A 21981-nucleotide genomic window follows, 5' to 3' on the forward strand; every position below is an offset into this window, starting at 1 on the left:
ATACATTCAGGTGTGACTTACTAGAAGAGTGTAAAAGTCTTTCTTTTTGTTCTACAACTATTAACTTTCTTTTCTTTCTTTCTTTCTTTCTTTCTTTCTTTCTTTCTTTCTTTCTTTTTTTTTTTTTTTTTTTTGAGACTGAGTCTCGCTCTGTTACCCAGGCGGGAGTGCAGTGGCACAATCTCGGCTTACTGCAGCCTCCACCTCCTGGGTTCAAGTGATTCTCCTGCCTCATCCTCCCAAGTAGCTGGGATTACAGGAGCACGCCATCACACCTAAGTAATTTTTGTATTTTTAGTAGAGACGGGGTTTCACCACGTTAGCCAGGCTGGTCTTGAACTCCTGACCTAGTGATCTGCCCAACTCAGCCTCCCAAAGTGCTGGGATTACAGGCGTGAGCCGCCATGCCCGGCCTACAACTATTAACTTTCATACTTTCAGATAAGCTTTAATTTTCTTCAGAGCATACATAGTTGTGTTAAATTGTCTTCTCTTTCTTAAAAATTATTTTCTATCTCTCCTCTTTAGAATGCAACTTCCTGAGACAAGAGGCGTGGTAGTCACATTTACTGTTGTATCTCAAGTGCCTATGGCAATGCCTGGCACATAGAAAATGCTCAATAAAAATTCCCTAAATAAATACATTACAAGATATATATACACACACATACATGTATGTATTATATACATGTGCTATAGCAATACATACACGTGTATATGTATAATACCTATACAATTTGCATTTGAACACTTTTTTGTTTATTAAACTGCTGTTCTAACTGGTCATAGAATGCTTCAATTTTATTGTGTGATAAGTAAAATATTAAGGTTAAATATGCACCATAAAAAATTAAGAAACATTGCATTGACTGGTGAAAAGGTAAATGGTAATCCTTTGGACAAAATTGGTTATTAACATGACAGAAACATCAGATAAATACCTACTTTTGCAATACTGAGTTATTGTAATATACATATATAGTCACTAAATGTTAACTGTAATTTCATGTTGTCATTCCAGTTTGCATCCTTAATGCATCATTTCTCTAGTGGGTTTGAAAGGTGCTGTATTAGAGACTGTCATTTGCAAGTTTGAGGCACCTGAAGTTACTGTAGAATGAATGACATGAGCACTGAGCAGACCCTCATAGCCTCTGCCAGCAAGTCTTTACCCTGAGTCAAGGGAGCAGATTAGATAATTGATTGGTTGAGCAAGAATTAATGTATATGTACTTGATGGATGCAAAAACATGTGTTCAAGAATGCAAATTTGAGGATAAACCTTGTTTGCTACAAGAAAAACACTGAGATTGGGGTTTGGAGACTTGAGTTTTAGTACCTATAACTAGGTTTTTTACTTAACACTTCTGGACCTCAGTCAATTTACCTGTAAAATAAATGACTGTTGTAAATTTCCCTTCCAATTCTACAATTCTATTATCAAATATTTCTCACATATATAGGCCTCTCTGAAAATTAAACAAAAATTTTACAATAAATTATTCCTCTTCTGAGAAATTCAGTATAAATTGGGCCTTTGCTGGACTTTTCAACGTCTGAATTATAAGTACTACATGATGCCTGTCTCCAAGTGTTTCCCTAACGTAGTTGATAGTATAACCAAAACTAGAGCTCTACATAGAAAAAGCAAAACTTTATTCTATCACCTGGAGGGAAGAAAAGCTAGGGAGCCCTCTAGGGCACTTAGGGTTATAGCACTGTCTCTAATCCAGCCTGAGGTTCCTGGACTATGAATGATGCTTCCTAGTTGGAGATCAGCACTACTCACCTTCTGCTTTCTAAATCTCTTTGTCTGTTGTGTTTTCACTATCGCTTACCTCTCTGGTTTGATTCTATTCCTTCTCCTCTTTCTTCCTCTTGCCAGTTATGTCCACCTACTGAATGATAGAGAATGACAGCACTACCTTCTTAACATACGACAACCATAGCCCTTCAAACAGTGTAGCAATACATCAGCTCTGACCTGTTTGCTTCTCACAAGCAGAGTACAAATAACTAATATCAGAAAAGAGAGAGCATCAATACTGATACCATAAACACTGAAGAAGATAGTAAGAAATACTATGAACAACCCTATGCCCACACATTTTATTATTAGCTTAAATGAAATTGACTAATTATTTGAAAGACATCAGCTGCCAAAACTCACACAGGCTCTGTCCCCTTAACAATACGGGAAGAGGCAAACACTATATTATCGGCCTCTGTGCACTAGCTGATGGCAACAAGAGTTTGAAGTAGTACAAGTAGTACAATGCCAAGAAACCTAGGGGCACTCTCTTCACAGCTTTTCACTTGTCGTCTATCATGTTGTCTCATGCTGCTTTCACACCTAGAAATTGAGATTCTCTGTGACTACAGCTTTGCAAACATCGGCATTATTTAGCCAATACTTGATCTTCTTCTCATGATCTTTGTCTCATGGACTGTGCTATCTGTACTCTTACCTGTTGATGAAGGCCATGTCATAAGTAGATTGATTGGCCAAGCCCAAAACGCCATTGGTAGTAGCCTCATTCATTAAATAATAAATACTACAATCTCACCACCAAACTCACTAAGCAATGTGTTTCTTGGATTCCTCTTTGGATATCATAATGTCCAACCAGATCAATTTTTGTCTACCTCCTTGTCCTCCTTTCTGAGTTTCCTTTCTATTGGCCCATCATGACAATTTCTAGGTATTGCCTGTATAATGGCATAATGTCTCATATTTTAATCTACAGGCAGAGTAAGAAGCAAAAAGCAGTTTAATGCCTCAGCCATTGGAGGTATGTCATAGGGGTCAAGAAGGGGGCAACACTGGAATCACACCTGGCTTAGATACCTGGTGCTGCCTTATACCCTCTATGTAAACTTAAGCCATCACTCATTCTCTTTGTTTGGTCAAGGCTAACCTGAGGATACAAATATCAAATTCATATGGATTCTGTAAAAAAATTATATATATATATATGTGTGTGTGTGTGTGTGTGTGTGTGTGTGTGTGTATGGAACATATCACAGAAACTGCCTAAATGCTCAACAAATAGAAATTAAAATAAAGCCTGACCTAACATTTGCTTCACAAATAACTACATCATCTGTCCACTAGAAGCATTGTATTTGAATTAATTCTGTTCCTCCCAATATCTTTTTCCTCCTCTCTTCTATATATAGAACTTAAAAGACTCTCAGGAACCATGTGTTGCCCTTTTGTTAAGGAAGGGGTCACAGCTTGTTCAATGTCCCATTTTGTGTTGAGGGCAATTATAATTAGAGCCCTGACCTATACCCCAGGCTAAAGCATCTGGGAGGCTGGTGAGGATGGAGTAGTGCCACTGAGAGCTGGAGCCCTCTTTTCCGTGTACATTAGAAAGCAGGAGTAGATCCCCGCATTCCTGTTCTTTGCTGGCCCTGATGTAAGAGAAAAGTAGGAGGTAGCAGAGAACCAGAGAGGCAAGCACCTTGGTTACGTAATATACACCAAATACAGTTCTAACATTTATGAGCCAATTATATGTTTCTCAAACAGCCTGTGAAGCTTCTCAAAAATATTTTTATCAACATAATCAGGTACTGCAAGAAAAACAGGTAAGCTAGAACCACCACACCTCTGCCTGTAAAATGCTGAAAATTCTAGGGTTTAGTTCAAGGCTAACCTTAGCTAGGAAGCTATTTTGAATTTTAATATGAAATAATGCAAAGAGAAAGGAAGAGGACTTTGGTTAAACAGTTACAATTAATAGGGTGGTGAAGTCTATGGAGAGCTGGCAGGGTGCAAGTGGCTTCCATGGCTAGACATGGACAAATTGCCGAAGGTGGAATGAGTATTCTGTGGCAAACTGCCCTGGGAACCCTAGCCTCTTTGTCTCTATCTGTGTCTGGGATCCATGCTGAGATAATCTTAATTAGAGCTAAAGTATAAAACTGCTTCCTTGATAGATTTCCTCCATGGTCCTCTTCAGAGTAGGTGGAACCAGATATTGTTTTAGGAGGATTGAGGTCATCATTACCATCATCTTGACCAAATGTGTACCCTGACTTTAATGCAGAGAACCACCTAATATCTTCCTCACAGACTAACACGGGGGGAAGTCACATATTGGAATCTGTTAGTTTCCGTATGCAGGCTGAATACTATCTTAGGCCTGAGAACCAATTTTGTCTTGTTGAGAGAACTAATAAGTTTCCTCTCTAGAAGATGGGCAGTCTAGCACCAAGTCAGCCTGGGAGTAGTTTTGGCTCTAGCTTGAAACCCAGTCCCAGGAGAGAACTTTTTACTTTTTATTATTCCTTATGGGTGGGCCAAGGTCTCCTCATCTCTTTCAGTTCCACTTTCAGTAATATGGGTCCATCTGTCCCGGTTCTTCTCTACCCTGAAATTTCCCACCCCTACCATTCTAACTATAGAAACTGCCTTAGCTCTTACCAGTCCTTCTGGGCAATGGTTCCTGAATGCTGCCCTTAATCTTCTATTCATATGCCACAACTTTCCATGTTCTTCCTGCCTGGACTCTCCACCTAACCTTAGATCCCACTCCCATGACACAGTGCGTCATCTACTTGGCTAGCCGCCACCTCCAGCAGGCTGCCTAGCCTGCAGCCTGCAGCCTACCACCTGTCTGGACTGCTGTCTCCAGCTCTCAGCCACCCTCCTTTCACCTTTCACTTATTTTCCCCCTTCTTGTCACTTTCTTTCTTTGTCCTTCTCCTGATCTCTCTTTCCCCTGTCCGAAGCTCCCTATGTCCTATTTGTCTATGGCTCACAAGTCTGTGCAGTCCAATTGGACTCTTCAAGGCAAATAATTCCTCCCTCCACAAAAGTCGAATTATAGATCTTGCTGGGTTATAGTAATAGCAGCAGGGCTAAGTAGGAAGGAGCAATTAGGTACACAAATGAACTAAACTCAGCTCTTAGACTGAGTCTTAGTATTTCATTGGATAATGTGGCAATGAAGAAATTAGTTACAATGAAAGGCAAATTATACCAAAAGACATTAAAGGTGAAAAATTTAAAAACAAAAAAAGGTCCATGTTTCTAGCTTCCAACTCCTCTGCTCATTTCATTTCTTATATACAGTATGCTCTGAACCCATTTATTTTGCAGAATGATTACAAAGCTTCCTACAGCACCATTGTCCACCTCAGCCCTATCTGTGGCACTACACAGAGAGGACTTCCTCACAACAAGAAAATAACACCTTTTACTCTGCAACATACATTTCCCTCCCTTTCATTCAGTATTTGGGATCTACATACTGAGTTCAGGCCCACATACTACATTTTCCTCTTTTTTTTTTTTTCTTAAATGCTCAGCTCATCTCACAAGTAAAAAAAGAATTTTCACTTCTGCCTCCCACATCATAATACAGCACAAAAAGTACTCCCATCCTCCATCTGACGTCTATCTTCTTCAAGAATCTGCACCCATATACTCCACAGAGAGACATAAAAATTTGACTTAGGAATGAGTCATGAATTGTTCCTTAAAGGTTAGATCGAAGGAACTTGTAAAGCCCAGGCTATGAGAGCATGTGTACAGTGTGTGTGTAAGGCAACAAGTGAATGGTTCAGATGCAAAAGTCTAGGAATGGGACCTGGACCCCTCGTTGCCGTTACTTCTGCCTACAGATGAGCATGAGTGACAATCTATAGGGTGTTGTTCTGTATACAACCATATAATTATGTAAGTTTGAGAGAAGGTGGCATGAGATAAACAAAAGTGACAAATGTTAAAGACATTAAAGTCATCTCTTAACCTTATAGTTATTATCAACCACTTACCCTTCTTATTACCCCTTTGAGCACTAGATGCTTAAATATAACCCATGGATTGAAATGTTCATGAACCCACTATTAGAATAGACCACAGGGTCCTTTGTATTTCTACCATTTCTTGTACAAATTTATATCCCCTCTGTAACATAACCATCGGCTTATGTTTTAGTGTTTCTTATTAGGTTGTGAATAATTTGAGGGTAGGGCATATGTTTCGATTACCTATGCAAAACAGATAGCTAGAACAGTGCCTGATACCAGATAGATGCTCAATAAGCAATCATTGAATGACTGAATGGAAGGATGAAAAATGTGGCATTCATTGAACTCATTCTTCATGAATGGAAGATTACATTTGGTCCAGAATGTTTTATTGATCCTGGAAGTTCTCTGTTTTGCAAGGAAAGTGTCAGCAGCAAAGGAAACCATAATTACTGAGGTTGCTAAAAACCTTGGTTCTCCCAAAGAATGCTTTATCTACCACCATTACATTTTCCTGGTAGGTGAGCAAGTTTAAGAGGTTTCCTGGTTCGAATAGGAAAATGGACTTCAAAACCGAAAGGAAGATAGCTCCAGTAATTGCTTTGTCATCCCTGCTGGTTGGTGACTTTGAATGATATAACATTTTAATTTCTTGAACACCTACTCCCTTTAGACACTTGCTAAGCACTTTATATATAAGAACCAATTAAATTTTCTCCTAAGCTCTGCAAAATAAATATAATTATGCCTGTTTTATAAGATGATGAAATTGAGGTACAGAGAGATTTGAATAAGTTGCTCACAATCACACAGCTAGTAAATGATGGACTCAGATTTTTTATTTCATTTTGTTAGAGACAAGTTCTCACTCTGTTATCCAGGCTGTGTAAAGTGGTGTGACTGTGGTTCAGTATACCCTCAAGCTCCTGAACTCAAGCGATCCTTCTGCCTCAGGCTTCTGAGTGTATGGGTCTACAGTCGTCCACCACCACACCAGGATCGTTGTTTTCTATTTTTTGTAGAGATGGGGGTCTCGCTAAGTTTCCCAGGCAGGTCTCGAACTCCTAAACTCAAGTGATGCCCCCATGTCCTCCCAAAGTCCTAGGGTTACAGATGTGAGCCACTGCACCAGGCCTCAGAATTTGTTTTTTTTTTTTTTAATGGCTCACATTTACCAACCTCTTCTCTCAGGGATTAGACAAAAAGTTTTGAATGACTTTCAGTGTAAACAGATGGCCTGCTAATGATCTATGATCTTATTTTAAATGGAAAATATTTTCTTTTGACCTAAAGAATTAAATGCAAAGTATTTGCTGTGATAAAAGTCTTGGAATCCACAATACAAATATTTGTACCTACCAGTCATGACTGAGCATGGGATGACCAATGGGTTACAATCAGAGTTGGGAAGGTGGGTCGTTATGATGTCATCTGGCATGTGATAATATAAATCAGGCCTGCATTCTCATGATTTGAGGATAGCCTGATAGAAATGACAACCATGATGTTAATACTAACATATGTATTACATGGTTTGTTTGTTCTTTCACTTAATATTTTCAGAGCACCTACCTATTACAGGCACTGTGTAAGTTGCTAAGGATACAGACATTAATGTTTTATTCATTCAACCTCCTCAGTGTTTCTTTAATCATTTCTTTGCATCCTACACCCACTGTTTCTAACATGGCCTGGGTCCTTAGTTATTCTTTCCCAGATAAAATTCTCCTGAATCGCCTCTCAACCTCCTCACTGGTCTCTCAACCTCCAGTCTGTGTCCTTTCCAATTTAATTTCTGACTAATGTCAAGAGTTATTGGAGGCTACTCACTGCTCTTTGGGTAATATTCTTAACTCATAACATGACACACAGGTTTCTCTTAAGGGCACCCATATCTCCAAGACCCTCCTGAGCACCTACCTATTACAGGCACTTTGTTAGCTAGTTTGGTTGACTCCCTCTGCTCATATACCCACTCCTCTCTGATACTATGTGAAGCTGGATTTAAACTGTTAGTTAATTGTCAGTTTCCTAACTACCCTATGAACTTTTCAAGAAAAGGGATTTGAATACATACACTTTGTCTCCATAGCACTTCTCACAAAACTGGGACAACTCCCTGTTTATCCAACATCTGCTGGCTAAATAAAGACATGATCTTCACCTTTCGGGATTGTTAATTTAAAATGGTTCCATAAGAGCAATGCAGAGACAGAGATATTTGGCAGCACTGCAGTTGATGATTGTATGACTTTTCACAAGGTATTTTGGATGAGTGATCATTTTAATGATCTTGTTTCAAATGGTCACACTCTACATTCATCAGGACATTCTAGCCTTTTGCACCAAGACTTAGATGTACAAACATGCAGAATTCAAAGCAATTAACCCCTACCCTCATTCTTTAGTCTGTTCTCTTTCCTGCCTTTGTGGCTGTCCCTTACCCCTCCCTTCTTTCTCTTTGTCATCCTTTTTTCTTGTCCTGGATAGGATTACTTGACTATTTGATTATTATGATAGAGTTTTCCAAAGATTCACCATCAGAATGATTTAACTGACATTTAAACATATTATTAAGGAAGTAGGATGTCGCTTGAAGGTCATAGTTTGGATTCAAAGTTTAAAGGTTTTAATACTGTTTAGTAAAGGTATCATAAATGCCATCTCTCCAGAACTAGTATTCCCATAGTCAATGACAATTAGATTTATTCAGGACTTAGATTTATTTAGCTTTGCCATGTAATATTTGTCAAAAAAGATTGCAGTTTCCAGGAAGTTCTTGTTTTGCACACTTGTTTCTTTGGCTAATCTTGGCAGACACCAAGGCCTGTGAGGATAGTCTGTGTGAGGTGCTGCACATCCTCATGCTCCTTCTCAGATAAAGTGGAGGCACACACCAGACCATAGCTTCCCATTTTCTCAGAGGCAAACATCTACATCACAGCTGTGATCTGGGGTTTAAAGTGGGAGAAGTTTGGTGGGGCAAAGTTGATTTATTAGTCTAAACCCAACTAAATATCAGACTAAACTCTATCCATGGAAGGGCCATTTGAATGAATTATCAATCATAAACGGGGTCATGAACTAAAACTTCTCACTAAATTAGGTTTGCTGTATACACAACATATTCCAAAGGCTACTGTCTGTATTATGTCCAACAGGTATCGAGGTATGGATGCTTAAATCAGCTGCAGGAAGCAAGAAAGAAGAAAAAAGGAGAGAGAAAAATTTAAAAAATCAACCTTGGTCCTTCCACCAAGACCCATTAATTTCCATATCATCATCTGCATGAGAGGGAAGATTCCTACATGACCAGGTTACTACAAGGATGTGAATTTTGAATATTAAAATATTATATACAGTTGGAAATAACTGAAATCTATGAGTACTTTTACAATCCATCATATTTACAAAAATAAATCCATCAAGACATCCAATAAATTAGTCTTGATAAGATTTGTAATGAGGCATTAAAGATAAGCTAAATAAACTGTTAGAAACTTAGAAAAATATATTGTAGCATAACATATCTAATCTTAGCTCATATTTTATGCAAATAATTAGACAATAAATATTTAAAATAAACAATAAATTTAAATCTTAAAAAGAAACTAGACAAAGCAAATTTAATATTTTTGATTACCTAGCAGAGTTCAAAGCCATTTTACTCTGAGTAGAAATTACAATAGTTGGAAAGAAAATACTTTTTTTTCCTTGTTACTCAAATCTATTGATTCTGTTTTAATCACGAGTGAAAATTAAAGATTTTAGTATAAATGAAGTCATATTTAGCTTTTTAAAATTCCAGGGCAGTGTGGAGTTTAATATACTCTCTGGTTTCTACAGAAAACTGTTCATTACAGGAGCTAATAGAACAAAAAATAATTATTCCTATTGTTTCACTTGTGCACCCATAGATATCATTTCACATAACAGTCAGAACTGTTGATAAGATTCCTAAATGGATCACGCAGGATCACTTGTGAGCAAATATTCTCATCTCTTCACAAAGGTCAAAGATATTTTCTTTTTGTAACTGGATGGACTTGCATAAGGTAATGAGCTTCATCCAGTGATAGAAAATGGTTGCAATTACAACTTGTGTTAGGGCAGTGTCTGCCCCAAATGTCATGGGTCTATATTGGACACACTGACACTAGATGAGTAAGACTACTCTGAGATGGAATGAGAGCACTCTATATGTTGCTGGAAGAGAACAAAGAGACAGCACAGGGAGTATCACCACAATCCCTCTCCCAGCAAGTCACTACTTTCAGGAAAGTCTCTGTTACTGATGCCTTACCTTCCAAACCCCACTGTATACATGGAAATCCCTTTCCTTTGCCCACACAAAAGGTGACATTAGCTTCGTACTATGTCTCTAGCACAAAGACAATCCCACCAATGACAACAATGACCTAAAATCTTGCTACAACACAGCCCCTGTTCTCTACAGATAAAACTTGGAGTTGTGAGAACTTTAAAACATGTGTGTCCTGTGTGTGTGTTTGAGAATGGCTCAAGCATCTCCTTTCTGTGCATGCCTTCCTGACCCCATGGGCAGCTTCAAACCTCCATCATTCACATTCAAACCCACTGAAAACTTCTAAAGGTTTAGAAGTTATTTTCAGCACCCTGAGGTACAAACCTCTCCAATCAACAAATCTGGACTTACATCTGAGGACAGCAGACATCCTCAGGAGATTTTACAATGTTTTGCTCCTAACTGAGCTGAAGATATAAGAATATAAGAATCTTTTTCAATTTCTTCTCTCTGTGCTTGTATGTATTTTCAATGCAACTTCTTCACTTCCATTGCAGATTATAATGAAAGACAAAATATGTGCTGCAGTTGGGTGAAGAAATTGAAGGAGAGAAACACAGGTGAATCTAGAAATTTGAGAAGACATCTAAGTAGAATACTAATTTTTGCAGGCCTAGTGTTTCTGCTAAATCAGACAAGGTAACATATGCATATGGAAAAGGAAAATGATCTTAAGAACATGAATGGTCTTGTCCTTGGACTAGACATTCAGAGAGGGGCCCTGTGCCAGAGATCGCCAAGCCCACCCCCACGTCTAGTGATTTGCTAGAAGGATTTGTGGGATTCAACCATCATTATACTCACAGCTAAGATGTGTTACAGTGAAAGGATACTGTATTAGTCCATTTTCATGCTGTTGATAAAGACATACCCAAGAGTGGGCAATTTTCAAAAGAAAGAAGTTTATTGGACTTAATGGTTCCATGTGGCTGGAGAAGCCTCACAATCATGGTGGCAGGTGAAAGGCAAAGAGGAGCAAGTCATGTCTTACATGGATGGCAGCAGACAACGAAAAAGCTTGTGCAGGGAAACTCCCATTTTTAATACCATCAGATCTCATGAGACTCATTTACTATCACTTATCACAAGAACAGCACAGGAAAGACCCGCTCCCATAATTCAATCATCTCCCACCAGGTTCCTCCCATGACACTTGGGAATTGTAGAAGTTACAATTCAAGATGAGATTTGGGTGGGGACACAGCCAAACTATATCAGATATGAAGCAAGCACAGCAATGGGAAAAGACACTTGTGCTAAAAGCACTAGCTTCAGTCTATGCCAGTGGAAGTCACACAGGACTTAATTCACCAGCAATGAGCTGTGGCAATACAAAAGAAGTGTTGTCCATCAGGGAAGTACATTAGAGACTCAGTGTCCAAGCTTTATATTGCAGGATGTTCACATAGACACCTTCTGCATAGCACATTTAAAAATGCCAGGTGCACAGAAACAAAGCAGGTATACAGCATGAATAAATTGTTTACACCATTTCTGCACAGTAAGCCACTCTGACCATTCAGGAAATGTTTAATATCAGTGTGAGCAACTCTTTACCAGTCAAGTTCCCAGACACCAGTCAGTCAAAGATGGACCTTGTAAGAAGGCCTTTCTAAGGAGAGGCAGGCTCAGGCCAGCTGCATTCACTCTTTTCTGCTCAGCCCCCTAGCTCCCAAGCTGCTTTTTTCCCATACTTTGTGCAGAGCTTTAAGGAGACCTCATCTCTACATAGTTTACTATTCACATTTCAAAAATATTCACATTTACTATTCAGATATATTCACATTTGGAAAATACATTTCCCATTCTTTATTTAATTGCTTTAAGGAAAGAAGGATTAGGGAATCATGAAAGAGTTGGTGCTTATAACAGAAGTTTCTCTTAAGATAATTTTGGCACTTCTGAGATTTCAGGTATAATTTGAAAGCTTTTGAGACTTTTTGTTTTAACTATGAGAAAATTTACTAAAACTCTCAGTTCAACCTAGAATTCCAGGGGGCCTCAAGGAGTTTTGACAATTTGGACTCAGCTTTCCAGACTTCCTGTTTTATATGGTTTGAGTTCTTCCCATGATAACCTATGGCAGAGCACAGAATACTCCATGTAGCCTTGACTGGGCACCCTTATTTTTTCCATCCACATTTTGGGCTCCGGGAGTCAGAAGACAATGCAGTCAGGGACAAGGCTCTAGCGTCGTCAGCACAATTTCCAGTTTCTTCTCCCAAAGAGGAATTAAACAATTTTGGCCATATTCCTCCCTTCTCACCTGGCATGTATCTGTCTAAACGCCATTTTCTCTTTTTCTAAACTAACAGATTATGGTTAAATACCTTTTTGAGAACTGGTCCCTGATACCTGACTGCAATTTTCCTACTTCCTCTGAATGTCCTGCCTCTTTTCTCCGTGCCTCAAGTAGGATATATAAGACAAGTCACTTCACAGGATCACCATTTTGATATATGCATTCAATTCCTACATAAATGTGAAATTCTGCACAACAGAGCCTCTTCAGATATGCAACAATATGCCCTCTGAGAAAACTACATTATACCTATCACTTAAGTAAGAGAAAGATAAAAACAAAATCAAAATAGGCTTGAGCAGGCAGGCATCAGGAAAGGGTGGGCGGAAACTACACTCTTGTCCACAAATTAGAGCTTGGAGTTGGGAAATAGAGGAATGATGTACAGATTAACATAGCAAGAGATGTCTTTTCTGGGGGAAGCTGGAAATCCAACTTTGTAAGCAAAAATTGACATCAATACTAACAAAATTATTTAAGGAGTCAAGACAGGAAAAATTATGTTTCATTATTTCTCACCCGATCTATGAAATAGTCTTGTTTCATGTCAAAGAAAAAATAGAAAAATATTCATTTCCAAATAAGTTTGATAAATATTGCATAATACATTCCATTCTTTCAGACGAGATATCTGTAAGAATGGAATGTAGTATGCAACATTGTAAGGAATCATCATTTTAAAAGCGTCCAGAAGACCTGTAGTAAAGGTCAAATTTATTTCATTAGAAATGCACCATCTTACTTTTTAAAAAAACTTCTTTACTTTGTTTTTTATTAACAGAGATTTAGGTTCTATGGAACATAGCTTGGGAAACAGTGTTATCCATGCATTCTTAAAATCAGTGTTTTATTATCCTTGGTCTCTATGAAACGTCAATCTATCAGCTGATTTCTGCCCATACAGTTTCATGAGTCTTGCCTCAGACTCATAGTTATTGCCTAATAAGTAGTTGTTTTGTGAGTTAAATAGTGACCTAATATCATCAGTGGAGTTGCATAAAAAAATCAGGCTGTATACTTGGACAATCTGAGTATAAAATGGGAAAAATCCAACCCCAAGAAAGAAAAAAAAATAGATTTATTTCATAATAAAATCTATTCGAGGGCTAGAAAGCCTTATATTGTCAGAACCACTGACATGTGATTAAGTGAGAGAATATTGGGTCTACTTTCTCAGATGCTGCTGGGTCCCAGGTTTTAAAACCAGTCTGACCCAGGATCCTTTCCCCAGCTTTGCGATTCATTTGCTGTGAAACCAAGTGTAAGTTACTTGATTTTACTATCTTTGGTTTTCTGATCTATAAATGAGGGTAGCAGTGCACACCCATCACAGGCATGGGGAGGAAATTAACATAAGTGACTTCAGCCTCTTTTCAAATATGAAATCCTGGTGATCTGTGCTAAAAAGACTAACTCTGCCTTCATGCTCCATTTCCCTTTCTCACTCCCTCAGGGAGACTTATGCTTCTCTCAGGGCACTGGAAAAAAAAAAAAAATCATCACATAGAAAGGTCAGTGTGTGTGGTCAACCAAATGTGATATCCAGCTAGAACTCCAGCTTATTCTGAGTGTTAGGTAGAAACAAGGTCTCTCAGATGGCTGTTCCCTTGTCTGATCTCTCAAATGGCTATTCACTTTTCTACAGATTTCAACTAGGTTTCAAAGTTTGTCTGAAGTGGTGATCATTTCTGTCATCTCAACACCTTTGTGACATGAGTAGAATCAGCATTAGATTCGAACAGATTATTTGTTTTTCAAATAATAAAAAGTGAACCCAAAGGAATTGAAGGAATTGATCAGTAACACAGAGTAGCGTACTAACCTTAGACTTGGCTTCTGAAAAAGAGACACTATGTAATGCACCTCACCCTAAGTTGTCTTACAGTGGCCTCATTCAGGATCGGGGCTTAACCATTAGCACACATGGGTGAGGGGAAGAGAAATCATTGTTCCTCAAGCATCCAAAAATATACCCAATTCTCCATTCTTCATGGCCATGTGGAAGAAAAGTAGGTCCCAAAACCCTAAGCTGTCAAACTCAGAACTAAATGGAAGTCTTCTGAAAGCTTTAGTAGAATCACAGAATCTCATATTTGAAAAGGATCTCAGAGTTTATCTGTGCAGCTTTCAGGCCAGTGCATTCTGTATGGTACCTTGTTGCTTGCTCAGTCTTTGTTCCTGCTCTGTCAACATTTTCTCCATCTCTCTATCAAACACCAGAGTTGTCTCAAAGCTCTGCATGTCTAACCCTCTCTGTAAACAGGGTTGTTTATAAAAGTATGAGTTATATCACTCAGGATAATGAACCCCAGTTCAATCCATGTTGCTGTGAAGGACATTATTTCATTATTTTTTATGGCTTCATAGTATTCCATGGTGAATATAAATGTCACATTTTCTTTATTCAATTAATTGTTGATGGACACTTAGGCTGAGTCTATGACTTTGCTCTTATAAATAGTGCTGTGATAAACATATAAGGACAGGTGTCTTTTTGATGAAAATTTTAATTTTCCTTTGGGTGGGTAGCCAATAGTAGGACTGCTGGGTCAAATGATTTATCTATTTTCAATTCTTTAAGAAATGGGTACACATGGACATGAAGATGGAAGTAATAAACACTGAGGACTCTAAAAGGAGGGAGAGAGGGCAGGGTGTGAGGGTGGAAAAACTACCTATGAGGTACCATATTCACTGTTTGGGAGGTAGGTTCATGAGAAGCCCAAACCTCACCATTCTGCAATACACCCATGAAACAGACCAAAAAAAGCCTAGAATAATTTTTTTTAAGTATGAGTTTTATTTTTCTGTCTCTGTATTCTCAGGAACTAGTCAAAATCTGTTCCAGAAGATGTGTCAACAAATAATTTGACAGTATCTCTTTTCTCCCAAACTAAAGCAATTAAATAGCCTTTTATTCTTTTTCCTACTTTCACCTAATGGTTTCCCTTAGTACAGCTTTTTTTTTTAATCCACAAAGGAAACAAAATGATTTTATAAAGTGCAAAGCAGAATATGTTGAAATCTGTATATTTCTTAGAATATACTAATATAAAATTTAAGCTCGTTACCGTTATCTACAAGTGACATACTTTCCACCTGATATTACGTTTTTTGCTTGGAGTCCTCCCACCTTCCCCCATCACTTGTGATTTTCAAATCAGGGAGGTTGCCTTTTTGCAGATAAAACACACTACCCTTAAGCCAACCAATGGGCCTTACATTTACGGTTCCTTCTGCCTGAAATTCTCTTTCCCTGCATTATGACATAGCTGGATCCTTTCACCATTCTGATCTTTGGTTTAACCCATTTATGCCTAGTGTTCCGCTATTGGAACACTAAGCTTGTGGAAGTTATTTATATCCTACTGCTCAAAGTCATCGCCAAAATCTGATTTTTCACACACAAAAAATTACAACCTCTGGCATAAACGCGTTAATGTTAATTTCCCTAGAGGGGTCTCCCCTGACTACTGTAGCTTACATGACTGTCCACAAATGCCTCATCACACTCTGTTATCTTAGCTTGATTTATTTCAGTGAAGTAAACTTATTTTTGCAATAGTTTACTTGTTTATTGTACATTTCTCACAATCAGAGAAAAACCTGGTAAGAACAGGATCTTGCCTGCCCATTCACCAACCTCTCAATCCAGACCTTAAAAACAACTCTCAGCGTATAGTGAGTAGATGCTCATTTACTCTCTTCTGAAAGAATGACTAAAGGAATGAATAATTCATTCAATGCTCAAATCCCTCTCAAACATACTTATTGATAGCTTAACCAAGGACTATCCTATTTTTCCATAAGTAGAAGCAGTGATAAAGAACTCAGTAGTTTTCCATTTTTTTAACAACCTTTGATACTACACAAGTTTTCCCTCATTTAGTGTATGTTTTCTTTCCAATGTGTTCTTTGTATTGATGAACATCCCCACCCTTTGTAAAGACACAAAGCAAGTCTACTCCCTTTTTCACATCATGGTTCTTTGATTATTGCCTTTTGAATCCCTTGTACAGGATCTTTTATGCAGGCTAAGAATACAAGGCCAATCCTCCATTTTATATTTTGTACTTTTAAATTTCCCTAACTTTTTCCTTATGAGTATAATCATATATGTAATATATATAGACATGTCTCATACATTTTTATCACATCTATAATTTTACTAGTACACAGTGGATAATACGTGTGTGTACATTTGCGTGTGTGTGCATGTGTATATTTGATGTCACCTGTGTTAGTCTGTTGTCACACTGCTGACAAAGACATACCTGAGACTGGGTGATTTATAAAGAAAAAAGAGGTTTAATGGACTTACAGTTTCACATGGCTGGGGAGACCTCCCAATCATGGCAGAAAGTGAAAGGCACATCTTACATGGCAGCAGGCAGGAGAACTTGCACAGGGGAACTCCCCTTTATAAAACCATCAGACCTCTTGAGACTTATTCACTATCACGAGAATAGCACATGAAGACCTGCTCCCATGATTCAATTACCTCCCACTGGGTCTCTCCCATAACACATGGGAATTGCTGGAGCCACAGTTCAAGATGAGAGTTGGGTGAGGACACAGCCATATCATCACCTAATATCACATAAACTTTTATGGCAGATACATCATACCGATAACTTACACTGTTTACAAACCAAAAACAAAACCAAACAAATCCCCAAACTATTTTTATGGAACTACAGCAAGTCATGTGTGGTGACCAGGCTCCAATGCAGGCCCAAGGATCCCTTCTGGCTTCAAGCCATCCTGTAGCTTCCTACTATATTGCATGATGATTGGGTTGGTCTATGTGACATAGAACACAACACATGTGAAAGTTTATCACTTCTGAGGCTAGGTTATAAGTGACATCTGGTATGCTTCCTCTTGGCTTCCTTACTTTGGAAGAAGTCAGCTGCTATGTCATGAGGACATATCATCTTAATGGAAAAGCCCAAACGGTGAGAAACTAAGCCTCTCATCACCAAGAGCCATGTGAATGAGTCATCTGAGCAACAAAATCTTTAGCCCCCGTTAAGCGTTGAATATAACCTTAGAAAGCAGAACTACCAAACTAAACATCTACTGAATCTGTACTCTCAGAAACTGTGTAGAAATATAAATCTTCATATTTTAAGCTGCCAGTTTTAGACTAATTTGTTATACAGTGATGGATAACTAATAAATCATGCCTCCCCCATCTGATATTCATATAGATTTTTCAGATCTAAATTTTTATTTTCATATATTCTTACTAATATCACGTCATTACCTTTGGTTCTTTTCATTCCACTTAGGATTTTTAAAATAAATAATTAAATAATGAACAGATGATGATTTACACAATATCATCCAACAATTTGGAAAGTCTGTTAGCTTTCAAGTTAGTACTGCCACTCAAATTACTGATAAAAATGCTAAAATGGAAAAAGTATTCAACAGCATCCTGCTGGCCTTTAGCAGTCTCTCCAGTTCATAATTTTCTAAGCTCTTTTCAAACATACATTTTACAAGCTAATAATTTATTTTTTTCTTTGTAGCCACACAATGTCTCTACACTTAATCTACAAAGAAATTAAAATACTTGTGTTATGTCTGTTGCATTTTCTTGAATTATAAGCCTTAGCATTAAGTTAAAAAGGAAGAAAAAATACTTCAATTTGGACATGACTGCTGCTTAGCCCATTTTGGTTTCTGGAGGTATTTTTTTTTCTATTCTAGGGGCTCAAAGGTCATTCATTGTCTTCTACAGTTTTAAAATAATGCCATGAGTTGGCATAAAGCTCATATGCTTCTCCTTTTAAATTAATATGAAAAGGGCATTTGCCCCTTTTTAGTCCTGGGTCACCTCCTCAATCCTGCACTGTTCACTAACAATTACTGCTTGCGGTCCTCAGGTCTGTACACATTGGAAATCTCCTTATGCATTTTGGAATGGTCACCTTGCTTACCAAGGTAGTTACATGTCTACGCACACTTATTTAAATATGTTTCATTACATTGAATTAATCTGTATTTTCTTTTAGATCCTACTTACTGGTACACCAATCAACAAAAAACAAACCCACAATGGATAAGAGAATAGATTAACTATTACATATTTTATAAACACTACAAACCCTGGCAAATAACATTTGTGAAATTAGTGAATGAATGAATTAATAAATGAACATGAGTGTGAAGCATCCTTATGTAGAAAATCCAGTTCTGTTCATTAACACTTAAAATTCAAACACATACGTGCATCTGGTTAATACATTCTTTAACACAAGATGAGGGTGGTCATAACTTCTTTATTTTCCTGCACTTTCTTCTGAAATACATTAAAGTTTTCTGCCAAGATTTAAAATCAATAAGCAGAATACTTCTTCAATTACTTACTGTGCATGAAAAAAACAAGGAGACATAAATAGAACACAATTTTGAAAAATATAAACCAGTTTTAAGATATTTCCAGATTTGATATTTTCCATTATTACCTTTAAATAAACTCTATCAAAAAAGGAGTCTTGGCCGGGCGCGGTGGCTCAAGCCTGTAATCCCAGCACTTTGGGAGGCCGAGACGGGCGGATCACGAGGTCAGGAGATCGAGACCATCCTGGCTAACACAGTGAAACCCCGTCTCTACTAAAAAATACAAAAAAATAGCCAGGCGAGGTAGCGGGCGCCTGTAGTCCCAGCTATAGGGAGGCTGAGGCAGGAGAATGCCGCAAAACCCGGGAGGCGGAGCTTGCAGTGAGCTGAGATCCGGCCACTGCACTCCAGCCTGGGCGACAGTGCGAGACTCCCTCTCAAAAAAAAAAAAAAAAAAAAGAGTCTTTTGCCTATCAGCAAAAGAAATTCTGTTATATGCAAGTGATAAGCCAATCTGAGGATATATAAAATAAGTTATTATGCAATAAATATGTCATCCCCAATCAGTGTAGAAGGATAAGAACAATAAAAAGAGCTAGGGTAATAGAAATGGAATTTTAAAAAATATGAATCCTGCTATTAGTCTATTTCTCAGAACACACTCCAGATGCAATAAAGTGCTAAATTCTTTATGTAAATATATAAAGACACCAGTAAATAAATGGGCAATGGACAAGAAGTCGAATTCCTCAAAACAGAAATAGAACACTTCAACAAACACATGGAAAGAAAGACGCTCACCCCCACGAGGAATCAAATAAATAAAAAAGTATAATATTAATACACACTTTTTAATCTAACAAATTAGCAATTATTTAAATTTAATACACAGACAGCAATGCCAGTTGGTGGAAGATGAAAGAGGCAGATTTATATTAACATAAATGAAAGTATAAATTACTTATAAACCCTACTGAGAAGTCATCTGTCAATATCTATTTTAAAAAGGCTTAAATGTATTAATTGCCTTTAACTTACTAATTCCATTTCTTTTTTTTTTTTTTAATTTATTTATTATTATTATACTTTAAGTTGTAGGGTACATGTGCATAACGTGCAGGTTTGTTACATATATATACTTGTGCCATGTTGGTGTGCTGCACCCATCAACTCGTCATTTACATCAGGTATAATCCCAATGCAATCCTCCCCGCCCTCCCCATGATAGGCCCCGTGTGTGATGTTCCCCTTCCTGAGTCCAAGTGATTCATTGTTCAGTTCCCACCTATGAGTGAGAACATGCGGTATTTGGTTTTCTGTTCTTGTGATAGTTTGCTAAGAATGATGAGTTTCCAGCTGCATCCATGTCCCTACAAAGGACTATGAAACTCATCCTTTTTATGGCTGCATAGTATCTTATGGTGTATATGTGCCACATTTTCTTAATCCAATCTGTCACTGATGGACATTTAAGGATTCCGTCTTGCTATTAGGAATAGTGCTGCAATAAACATACACATGGTGCATGTGTCTTTATAGCAGCATAATCTATAACTTTGGGTATATCCCCAAAGTAATGGGATGGTTGGTCATATGGTACATCTAGTTCTAGATCCTTGAGGAATCGCCATACTGTTTTCCATAATGGTTGAACTAGTTTACAATCCCACCAACAGTGTAAAAGTGTTCCTATTTCTCCACATCCCTTCCAGCACCTGTTGTTTCCTTGACTTTTGAATGATCGCCATTCTAACTGGTGCAGATGGTATCTCATTGTGGTTTTGATTTTGCATTTCTCTGATGACCAGTGATGATGAGCATTTTTTCATGTGTCTGTTACGTATGAATGTCTCTTTTGAGAAATGTCTGTTCACATCCTTGCCCACTTTTTGATGGGGTTGCTTGTTTTTTCTTTGTAAATTTGTTTGAGTTCTTTTGTAGGTTCTTGGATATTAGCCCTTTGTCAGATGAGTAGATTGCAAAAATTTTCTCCCATTCTGTGGTTGCCTGTTCACTCTTGATGGTAGTTTCTTTTTGCTGTGCAGAAGCTCTTTAGTTTAATTAGATCCCATTTTGTCAATTTTAGCTTTGCTGCCGTTGCTTTTTGGTGTTTTAGACATGAAGTCTTTGCCCATGCCTATGTCCTGGAATGGTACTACCTAGGTTTTCCTCTAGGATTTTTATGGTATTAGGGTCTTAACATTTAAGTCTCTAATCCATCTTGAATTAATTTTCATATATAAGGAGTAAGAAAGGATCCAGTTTCAGCTTTCTACTTATGGCTAGCCACAATTTTCCTAGCACCATTTATTAAATAGGGAATCCTTTTCCCCATTTTTTGTTTCTCTCTAGGTTTGTCAAAGATCAGATGGCTGTAGATGTGTGGCATTATTTCTGAGGACTCCTGTTCCATTGGTCTATATCTCTGTTTTGGCAAATTCAGTACCATGCTGTTTTGTTGCTGTAGCCTTGTAGTATAGTTTGAAGTCAGGTAGCAAGATGCCTCCAGCTTTGTTCTTTGACTTAGGATTGTCTTGGAGATGCGGCTCTTTTGGTTCCATATGAACTTTAGCAGTTTTTCCAATTCTGTGAAGAAACTCATTGGTAGCTTGATGGGGATGGCATTGAATCTATAAATTACCTTGGGCAGTATGGCCATTTTCACGATATTGATTCTTCCTATCCATGAGCATGGTATGTTCTTCCATTTGTTTGTGTCCCTTTTATTTCACTGAGCAGTGGTTTGTGTTCCTCTGAAGAGGTCCTTTACATCCCTTGTAAGTTGGATTCCTAGGTATTTTATTCTCTTTGAAGCAATTGTGAATGGAAGTTCATTCATGATTTGCTCTCTGTTTGTCTGCCATTGGTGTATAAGAATGCTTTGTGATTTTTGCACATTAATTTTGTATCCTGAGACTTTGCTGAAGTTGCTTATCAGCTTAAGGAGATCAGCCGAGACAATGGGGTTTTCTAAATATACAATCATGTCATCTGCAAACAGGGACGATTTGACTTCTTCTTTTCCCTAACTGAATACCCCTTGATTTCTTTTCTGCCTAATTGCCCCTAGCCAGAACTTCCAACACTATGTTGAATAGGGAGCGGTGAGAGGGCATCCCTGTCTTGTGCCAGTTTTCAGCGGGAATTTTTCCAGTTTTGCCCATTCAAAAGTGATATTGGCTGTGGGTTTGTCATAAATAGCTCTTATTATTTTGAGGTACGTTCCATCAGTACCGAATTT

General features: G+C 37.9%; 1 long non-coding RNA gene across 1 annotated transcript; it reads right to left on the reverse strand.

The window, feature by feature from the left end:
* Nucleotides 1–322: 322 nt before the first annotated feature.
* On the reverse strand, nt 323–16728 carry LOC103876780. Its single transcript, XR_001893923.3, has 3 exons — nt 15461–16728; nt 7123–7246; nt 323–6772 (listed from the first exon to the last, which is right to left on the reverse strand). It is a non-coding gene; the product is annotated as an uncharacterized LOC103876780 (long non-coding RNA).
* Between the last annotated feature and the right edge of the window lie 5253 nt (nt 16729–21981).

The sequence above is a fragment of the Papio anubis genome, chromosome 14, assembly GCF_008728515.1.
Source record: "Papio anubis isolate 15944 chromosome 14, Panubis1.0, whole genome shotgun sequence".
Classification (NCBI taxonomy): Eukaryota; Metazoa; Chordata; class Mammalia; order Primates; family Cercopithecidae; genus Papio; species Papio anubis.